This window comes from Belonocnema kinseyi, chromosome 5 (assembly GCF_010883055.1).
Source record: "Belonocnema kinseyi isolate 2016_QV_RU_SX_M_011 chromosome 5, B_treatae_v1, whole genome shotgun sequence".
In the NCBI taxonomy this organism is placed as follows: Eukaryota; Metazoa; Arthropoda; class Insecta; order Hymenoptera; family Cynipidae; genus Belonocnema; species Belonocnema kinseyi.
The window spans coordinates 146,144,453-146,154,425 of record NC_046661.1 but is presented as its reverse complement, the minus strand read 5'-3'; the positions used below and the strand labels follow the sequence as shown (position 1 = coordinate 146,154,425).

Genomic DNA, 9,973 nt, shown 5'->3' with positions numbered 1-9,973 from the left:
TGAAACTTAATTGCTTTGTTCAAAATTCGACATTTTAATAGAAAAGTAATTTTCTTGATTGAATTTATTTTTTTTAATCGCTTTTTTTATTGAAAATTTAACTGGAAGATTCACGAATTTGTTATTCACAGTTCGCATTTTTTAGTAAAAAATTAATCTTTCTAGTTAACAATTAATTTTTATGATTAAAATTTTCAGTTTTGTTATTGATTAATCATTCAAATTGAAAATTAATTTGATTAGTTGAAAATTGAACTATTTTTTGAAAATTAATTTTCTTTTTAAATTAAAATTTAACTTGAATTTTTTCTTTAAATTTAACTTTTTTGTTGAAACGTCGACTTTTTATTAAAAAAGTAATTTTCTTACGTTTGAAAAATCGTTTTTCTTTTTTAGTTGAAAATGAAGCCATTCCATTTTTCTTTGAAAAATTTTCTTCATTGAAAAATCTTTTTTTTTTAAATAATTTAACTGTCCCATCTTTAGTTGAAAATTAATCTTTTCGGTTCAACTTTCAAACTATATGGTTAATATGGTTAATTTAAAATCCTTTTTTTTTAACATAGAAATTAAAAATTTCATTTTTTATGGAAAATTTAGATTTTCCAAGTCGAGAGTTCTTCTTTTTGGTTGGAAGATAAACTATTTGGATAAAACTACAATTAGTTTTATGCAAATTCTAATCTAATTAGTATTTCAAACATACAGAAACATCTAATTTTTTCAATAAATGAAAAAAAAAACAAATTTGAAGCAAAATTAATTTTTCTTTTCGACAAAACGTTTTATGTTTTTGCAATTTTCTGTAATTAATATCTGTAAAAAATTAATCTAATAATTAAACTTCAGGATAGGTAAAAAATTTGCTAAAATTTAAACAATATTATAACTTAAGTCTAGGAATTTGATATTAATTAAGAGCCAAATTTACATATAACAATTTTATTAAAATCGCAATAAAAACACAAAAATTATCCATATTACAAAAAAATTAATTTTTTTACTTTCAAACACTGAAAAATTAAATACCTATTCTACGAAATTAAACCATCATTAATTACATTATTAAAAAAAAACTTTAAAAAAAATCATTATATAAAAAATACTAGTACCATATAAACTTATTACTAATGATTATTTAAAAACTTACAATATTTATCTTGGAAAAATTAACAATTAATTGAAAAGAAAATTTAGAAACGAGTAAAATAATAAATAAACAAAGACAAAAATTCCTTGTCGACTTTTTGGCCACAAATTGGTATTGGCATCCTCTCAAATTCGGAATTTTCGCTGTAAGAAAAAAATATTTGGAAAAACTGCATAAAATCATGGCATATTAAAACTGTATTAAATTTGAAAAAATCTTACAAATTTTGTTTCCAGTCGGCAATTTTTCTCTGATTTTCACTTTTCACAGAGCTACGATTTAACTTTTAGCTCTTTAATCTTAAACAAAAATTTTCAATTAAATCAAAAAAAATAATAAAAATTAAATAAAAATTTACTGATAATTTTATTGCATGAAAGAAACTTACATTTTTTATTTATTTTCCAAGCGGGGGATTCTTATCTGTCTACGAAACTACGATTTGAACTTCGAACATCTTTAGTCTCCTAATAAAAATATAACCAATTCTAGTTCATTATTTTGGCTAAAAAAATGTGCATTCAAATCTAACTTTTCATAAATTTAAGTATATAAACGCATGTTTTAATTTTGAAGAAATAATTTGATCCCTGAATATATTATTTTTTATTCAATTTAAACAATGTCAATAAATTAAAAAATGGAATAGTTCATTAAACAAAAAAACTTACGTTTTGTATTTTTCTTAACAATAGCGATTTTTTCGCCAGTGATTACCCTTCATGTAACTACGATTTGAACTCCGTTCATCTTCTTGCTTCCTATCGCAAAAAATTACCCGATTTTTTCATTAAATTGTCGCAATAAAGAGAAATATTTTTCAATTTTTTATAATATATAAAAACTACCAGGGTAATAAAGAAAAATGATTTTAATATCAGAATAAACTTTGCAAAAGTTAATAAATATAACAGAATAATTATTTTCACTTATATTAAGATAAATTCAATAATAAAAATGGTTTAAATTTTTTTAAATCTTTTACTAAATTGCACATATGAAAAATATACAATGCTAGATAATATTTAAAACGTGGGGTACAAATAAAAAGAGAAAATTGAATTTCTTACACAGTAAAAATGTTAAGTTTTTAATTTCTAAACCATTTTTAATATTTAGAAGGGAAATCTAATATTAAAATCAGAAAGTATGCGAAAAAATTTAAATACTTAAATAAACTTAAGAGTTCAAAAAGAAGTTATAAAAAAATATCAAATTTGTGTTATCTTTTTCTTATTAATTACAAAAATACTTGAGAAAATATAAATAAACTAAGAATCTATTATAAAAATTTGAAAAAAAAACTTTATAACCTTAAAGTTTCTATTGAAATTTTCATTTTTAAATTCTTAAAAAAAACAGGCAAAGATGTAACTTTTTCACAATTGGTAAATAAAGTAGGCACGAATAGATAATTACATGCTTTGCAAAATAAAGAATTCCGTTCATATTTAGAAATACACAATTCGGTTCATGATTCTTAAGAAACTTATGAAAATCTCTGAAATTCAAATTATTTAGCACTTTGCAGAAAGAAAATTCAGAACAGAACAATAAGATCTTAATAATAAAAAATAAGTCTTACAAAAAACATATAAAAAGATTTTGAATTAAGTTTTTATGAATCCGGATTAAAAAATTATATATTATTTTGACTGGTAATTATTGTAAGCCCGAATTAGTTTCGAGCTTAAACCCAACAAAAATGTGATTCGCACCGAGATTTATGATAAAATAAAACCATATAAAAAAATTTGAGGTTATGTTCGGAGAAGCGTTACTAAAAGCAACTAAAACTTTAAAAAGAATTTAGTAATTAAAAGACAAAGTGTGGAAAAAACCCACGCCATGTACGCTATTTTAGAATTAATGATTCACGAATTTCCTTTTATTCTCTATCCTTACCGTGACAATATCCGTCGGCGAGACACCTTCCTCGTCGAATAAAAACTGTTTATGATTGAAATTCCACTTGCCTGAGAGGGGAGGCTGGGTCGACTCCACTGATATATATATACCAAGGGTGGTCAACGCAATGGGAAGTAAGCGGCAATAAATACCCAGAGCTAGCGCCGCGTACAAGTGGTCTGTGAACTAGATCGTATGTGCATGAGTTTGTGCACGTACATGTATATATAGTTCTTTCATGTGGTTTCGTTTTATTATAATGAAAGAATCATTAAAGACTTAAAGCAAAATTTGAAGAATATATTTGCACTAATAATAATTTTGCACTAATTCTTTCGTATGTAAATACGCAAATGAAAATTTGCAAACACAAGTTTTTCAGGTTGTCATTCGCACATGACAGTTTTCAAATTCCACGGCCAGTCACCGTCAACGCTTTCGATTTCAAAAGTCAACCTTCCCTTGCCCCGTTCACCCGCTGTCGACAGCAGCGCGCGTACAATTGGTCTGAGAACTAAATATAATCATAATAGTACGCGGCCGTCTACTTCCCATTGCATTCATCGCCCCTGATATATACACTGGATACGAGATAGCAGTGTATCTGCCAAAGGGAGTTTGAGAATATCTTTGGTTTGAGGCAAATTCAAAGAATGTTTTGACACTTAGCGCCCTCGATGGTCATCCAGTGAATTAAGTGAAACGAGCGCGAAATTCGAAATGTGTAGTTTATGAGAACAAAACAAGGAGCATATTTTATTCATCAGAAGAATATAATTGATATGTTCTACATAAAGTTTTATGTTTTACTATTTCCATTTTAATCAAAAACAATGTTTTATAGTAATTTTTTAATTTAATTTAATTTTAAATTGATAATTAATGTCCTTTATGAAAATTGAACAACTTTATATCCAAATTTATTGGTTCCACCTTACATTTGATCTTTTTCAATAAAAATTTATTGTAGGTTACGTTTACAGTAGATGGAGAATTTCTTTAGAAAGTCAAATATTTGGTTGACATTTTATGTATTTTGTGAAAAGTTTTTGTTTGTCGGTGAGAAGAAGTAACCTTTTCGGCGGAAAATAAATTTTAGATGAAAATTCATTTTCTTAACCAAAAATTCATTTTTAGAGCTGAAAATATTACTATCCTAATTTCTATTGAAAAAAATTTTTTATAGTAATTTTTAAATTTAATTTAATATTAAATTGAAAATTAATGTGCTTTATGAAAATTGAACAACTTTAAATGGATATTTATAATTCTACCTTAAATTTGATATCTTTTTCGATGGACATGTATGGTAGGTTATGTTTATGGTAGACGGAGAATTTCTTTAGAAATTCAAATATTTGTTTGACATTTCGTGTATTTTGTGAAAAATATTTGTTTCTCGATGCAAAAAATTAATCTATTCAGCGAAAAATAAGTTTTTATATGAAAATTTATTTTCTTAACCGAAAATTAATTTTTATATGTGAAAATCCAAATATCCCAATTTTTATTGAAAACAATTTTTTTATAGTAATTTTATAAATTAATTTAAATGTTTTCATGTAATTTTTCACGTATAAATATTTCGAGAATAGCTTCTTCTTGGTTAAAAATTTATTTTACTTCTATTTTCACTATACCAAGCTTTTGAGAAGTATTTTTTTCATTTAATATTGTTACGATATAAAGGTGATTTGCAGAAGAGGTGGATGAACTGTAGATGAAAGATGAAACCGTGGCCTTTACAAAATTCTGATTATCAAGTGTCAGAAATTTAAAATTTTTGAATTTTCCTACTTAATTCAGCGAGAACGAAATTCACAGGATCTCCTTCATATTACTATTAATTTTAAAAATCTCAAGGGGAAAATTAAATTTGGCCTTTTTTGTAAGATACATTTTTCATTTTTTCTAAAAATTAACGTTGTTTTGGCAGTTTGGAGAATTTTTCAATTTACTATAAAGAATTGGAGATAAAACTTTTCGAAATGAAATTTTTTTCAGAATTCGCTTGAGTTCGTGAAAAAAATAATTGATGAACAACAAAAAAATATTTGTCTTACATTTTAAATTGGAAAATAATGTTTTACGGCTTTTAAACTACATAATAAAACACTTAATTTTTATAATATTTTTTTATTTGAAAATTTCTAAGGATTATATTGTCCTCAATCAGAACGAAATATATACAATATTTCTAATATTTACCCATTATGAGCTTACAAACATGAACAAATGCAACAACAAAGCAATGAAACAATTAAAATATAAATGTTAAAGAAAACTGTGACATGAGTTTCAGGACTGAAATGATAATGAAAACATAGTAAATAAACAAAATATTTGTTAAAATTTGCTCACACCAAAATATAGGTTTAGATCCTATAATTAAATTTTTGTAATATTATGGCAATCACATTTTAAGTTTTAAATGTTTGAGGATGTTTTAAAAGATGTCATGAAAATTTCAATTTATTTTTTATAATTTAGAAGAATTTCAAAGAATTAAAAAAAATTTAGAAGGATCATTTTTAAAAATTCCAAAGTACTTTAGAAATCTTAAAAAAAAGTTCTAGGTATTTCAAAATATTTCGAAGGATTTGAAAAATTTGAAAGAATTTTAAAAGGTTCCAAGGAATTTTCAATTGATTACAGAAATTTGATATGAGATTTTAAAGGATTTGAAATATTTCAAGGTATTTTTAAAATTACAAGGAATTTTCAAGAGCTTTGAAAAACTTCAAGAGATTTTAAAGAATTTAAAATATTTTATGATATTTTAAAACACTCCAAGGAATCTTCATTTCATTTCAATAATTTCAATCGATTTCAAAGGATTTTAACGATTTTTTTCATATTACCTGATGGAAGGTGGAACTTCTTTGTTAAAAATTGAGTTTTTTTTTTGGTTCGTGATTCATAAATTTAGTTGGAAAAATTTGTTTTCTGAAAATTTAACTATTTTGTAGAAAATTCTTTTTGTTTTGGGTTAAAAATCAATTTTTTTTAACTACAAATTTAACTATTCTATGTTTTATTGAAAAGTGATCTTTTTTAGTTGAAATTTTTTGTATTTTATTGAATACATGTCTTTCTTAGTAGAAAATTTATCTTTTTTGTCGAAAATTTAATTATGATTAAACATTGATTTTTCGTATACAAAATTAGTCTTGGTGGAAAATAAATTTCTTTTGTGAAAAATGCATGTATTTTATTAAAAATTTATTTGTTTGGTATACAGTTCAGGCTTTTAGCTAAAAATTTCACTTTTTGTTATGTATTTTCTTCAAAATTTATTTTTTTGGCAGAAAACTAATTGTTTTAGTTAAAAGTTGAACTAATATTATTAATAAATGGTCAACCAGTCATTAATATTGATATACTAATTTATAATTATAATATTAAGATAAATAAAATATATAACAGTAATAATATCCATTCTGAATATTATATACACCTGAAAAACATAAACTCAAAATCGACTCATGCATGAAATGAAGAATCACGCGAAACATTAAATTCGCCAATTTCTTTCATTTAGTTCAAATGGAGATCGAGACATAAATAGAAGACTAATTTATTTAAAATTTATTTTCCGCCGAAAAGGTTACTTTTTCTCACCGAGAAACAAAAACTTTTCACAAAATACATAAATTGTCAACAAAATATTTGACTTTCTAAAGAAATTCTCCATCTACTGTAAACTTAACCTAGAATAAATTTTCATCGAAAAAGATCAAATATAAGGTAGAACCATTAAATTTGGATATAAAGTTGTTCAATTTTCATAAAGGACATTAATGATCAATTTAAAATTAAATTAAATTAAACAATTACTATAAAACATTGTTTTTGATTACAATGGGAATTGTAAAACATAAAACATCATGTAGAATATATCAATTATATTCTTCTAATGAATAAAATATGCTCCTTGTTTTGTTCTCATAAACTACACATTTCGAATTTCGCGCTCGTTTCACTTAATCCACTGGATGAGCATCGAGGGCGCTACACGTCAAAACCCTCTTTCAATTTGCCTCAAGCCTTCTCGTATCCAGTGTATATATCACGAACGAATAATAAGGAGACCCAACTGCCAGTGGGAAGCTATCTGAAACTGGCAATAGAAACATTACCATAAGTGATACGCACATTACAGGAAGATCTGAGATTTGAGTGCGCAGGTGCGCAGTTATCCTCTTCCGATACATGGAAAAGTGTGCGAGTGAGAAAGTTTGTTAAATTGTCGTAAGTTAGAGTTTGTGTTCTTTTGTTGATCATCATACGAAAGAAAAACAAAATAAATATATAAACAGTATTTTCGATACTTATTTGAAAAATGTGTGAACAGATTTTGAGAAGGAAACGTATAGGTAAGTACCTTTTAAATTTGTAATATGATAAATAAGCTAAAGATTCTCAAGGCTCAATGACAGTTAGGTAAAACAATAAAATATATTAGACGTTTATTGTACTTACAGTGAAGGCTTTAAAAAAACGAAGTGTATTTGCCTTCTTCGGCGTGTAACTTCGTCCACAACCCGGAACTTGACACCTCATGGCTTAGAACACATTTCTGACACTTGCATCAAAAGAAACAAACAGAACCTCTCAACTTACGTCAATTTGGCAAACTTTCTCACTCGCACACTTTTCCATGTATAGAAAGAGGACAACTGCGCACCTGCGCACTCAAATCTAAAATCTTCCTGTAATGTGCGTATCACTTACGGTAATGTTTCTATTGCCAAATGGGGGAACGGAGTTAGGTCTCCTTATTATTCCTTCGTTGGTTTTAAGTTGTTACCTTTTGTTTGCAGACATCTTGGATAAACCTCCACCTAACTAAGATACTATATTAGTTGGGAATATACAAGCTGTCATTCTGGTTCCCCGCCAAATTCAAAATAGCTAAATTGATATCAAATTATATAAATACACTTACATGATATAGATTATTTATTTTTAAATTATACTGAAGCCTTGTTATCAAAACATGAATTTTATATCAAATTACATGTGACATAATATACGAAATATTGAAATTAGACATTATGATTTGTTAACCCACACATTTTCCAAAAAATTGTTCTTGCAAAAATTATGTTTGTAAACGAAATTTTACTCAGTTTACAAATAGGCGTGCGCTAAAATTATAATCATATGATTTTTAAAATAAATATTAACAAATAATAAAATAATCATAGACTATAGGTCAAACAATAATACAATACTTTTTCAAGAGTTTATTATGATAGCTATTTATTTTTCACCTCATACGTCCTTTTTATTTGAGTGATTTAACGTGCGTCGTTCTGTAGAAAAACGTGTTCCTAACTTTACTTTCTTCTAGATCTCATTTCGCTTTAATATATTAAAAAAATTCTCATAGGCAATTTAATTACATGTAAAAATAATCTTCAGACCCCCTATATTTGAATTCTATTGTGATAGTCATAAATATTAGTAATAACTTCGCATAATCTTGAATTTAAATTCGGTTTCCATTTGTCGCGTCTACAATTTATTATCAACATTGACAGTCTTTCTTTTTGCCCTAGTGGAAAACGGTAAAGTTTAAATCCATCCTCGTTTCTATTTTTACATTACTGTGCACTGCAGCAGACCATTTTTCTTATATTCTAAACTTAATTTTAATTAAATTGTACGACATGCTTATCGCACTGCTACCCGCGAACTGGCCAGGAACCACATTGGCGTTTGCATATTCCTATCTAATATAGCACCCTAACCTAACTAAATTAATTATTTAATTCTACTCTTTATAGATAGATAGATATTTATTTTTCAGCCCAACGGCCTTGAAGAATTGGACTTGGTTTACATTTCTTTTTCTTAACCATCCACTCTTGCATTCAATGATTTTTTTTTGACAACTAAAACAAAATAGAATCTTTATATGGATTAATAGTAACAATTATGGTTCTCTATACACTCATATTATACATTTCTCTACTTATCTTGAGTTAATTACACCCTCTTTTCGCTTTTCCAAACGTCTTAACCAATTACACACATTCTTATTGCCTGCCCTACCATTTAACATTTCTTCAATTTCTAAATTTGGTCTATCTATTAATTCGCAGTCTCTAATTAAATATTCCAGTGTACCTTTTTCTCTTTTACATAAAGCGCACATCTGACTTCCTTCGTCTAACCAATATCTAGATTTTTCCTCTAAATTGCCACACCTCGCCCTAACTATTAGTTTGTGACTTCCTTTGTTTCCTACCTTACACAAATATTCTGCTTTGAATCCAGTATTTACTAGTTTGTATCTACTATTGTACCTAGATTCCTGTATTTTACCTAGCTGTGTTTGTCTTTGTACTTCGTAGTCTGTCTTCTTTAGTATCTCTTTTACATTAGCTCTCTTATCTTTTAATGTTTTTAAACCCTCTTGACTATAACCACACCTTTTAAGATATTGCTCCCTTTCTTGGACAATTCTTATCTTCAGCTTTCCACTATTTTTTTCTTTTAGGCATTCTTTTAAAATTGTTCTTCCTCCGGAATTTTCTATTCCTTCTTCAAATTTAATAGCTTTTCTTCCTAATTTCACTCTGAGTTTTTCGATTTTGGTCCCTTCCAGAACCATGTAGCTTGGTGTATAACGGTCGAGTCCCAGGGTTCACCTGAGATAACGGTCTTGGATCCATTCTAAAGTGGCTTTTTCTTCCCATCCCCATAATTCTGCCCCGTAGGACAAAACTCCAACCACTAATCTGTTAAAAATATGTATTCTTCTGTTGAAATTGTCCTTAAAGAGTCTTTCTCCTATCCCCCACATATGTTTCATCACAATGTTGGCCTTTTTAACAATCTCCTGAATGTGTCTATCACAGCCTCCATTTTTGTTGAATGTGTACCCTAAATATTTGAATACTTTCA

At 26.8% G+C, this 9,973-nt stretch overlaps 1 long non-coding RNA gene across 1 annotated transcript; it reads right to left on the bottom strand.

The window, feature by feature from the left end:
• Nucleotides 1-1,026: 1,026 nt before the first annotated feature.
• On the bottom strand, nt 1,027-3,145 carry LOC117173362. The gene is made up of 5 exons (XR_004467168.1): nt 3,056-3,145; nt 1,822-1,911; nt 1,539-1,617; nt 1,372-1,449; nt 1,027-1,293 (listed from the first exon to the last, which is right to left on the bottom strand). It is a non-coding gene; the product is annotated as an uncharacterized LOC117173362 (long non-coding RNA).
• Between the last annotated feature and the right edge of the window lie 6,828 nt (nt 3,146-9,973).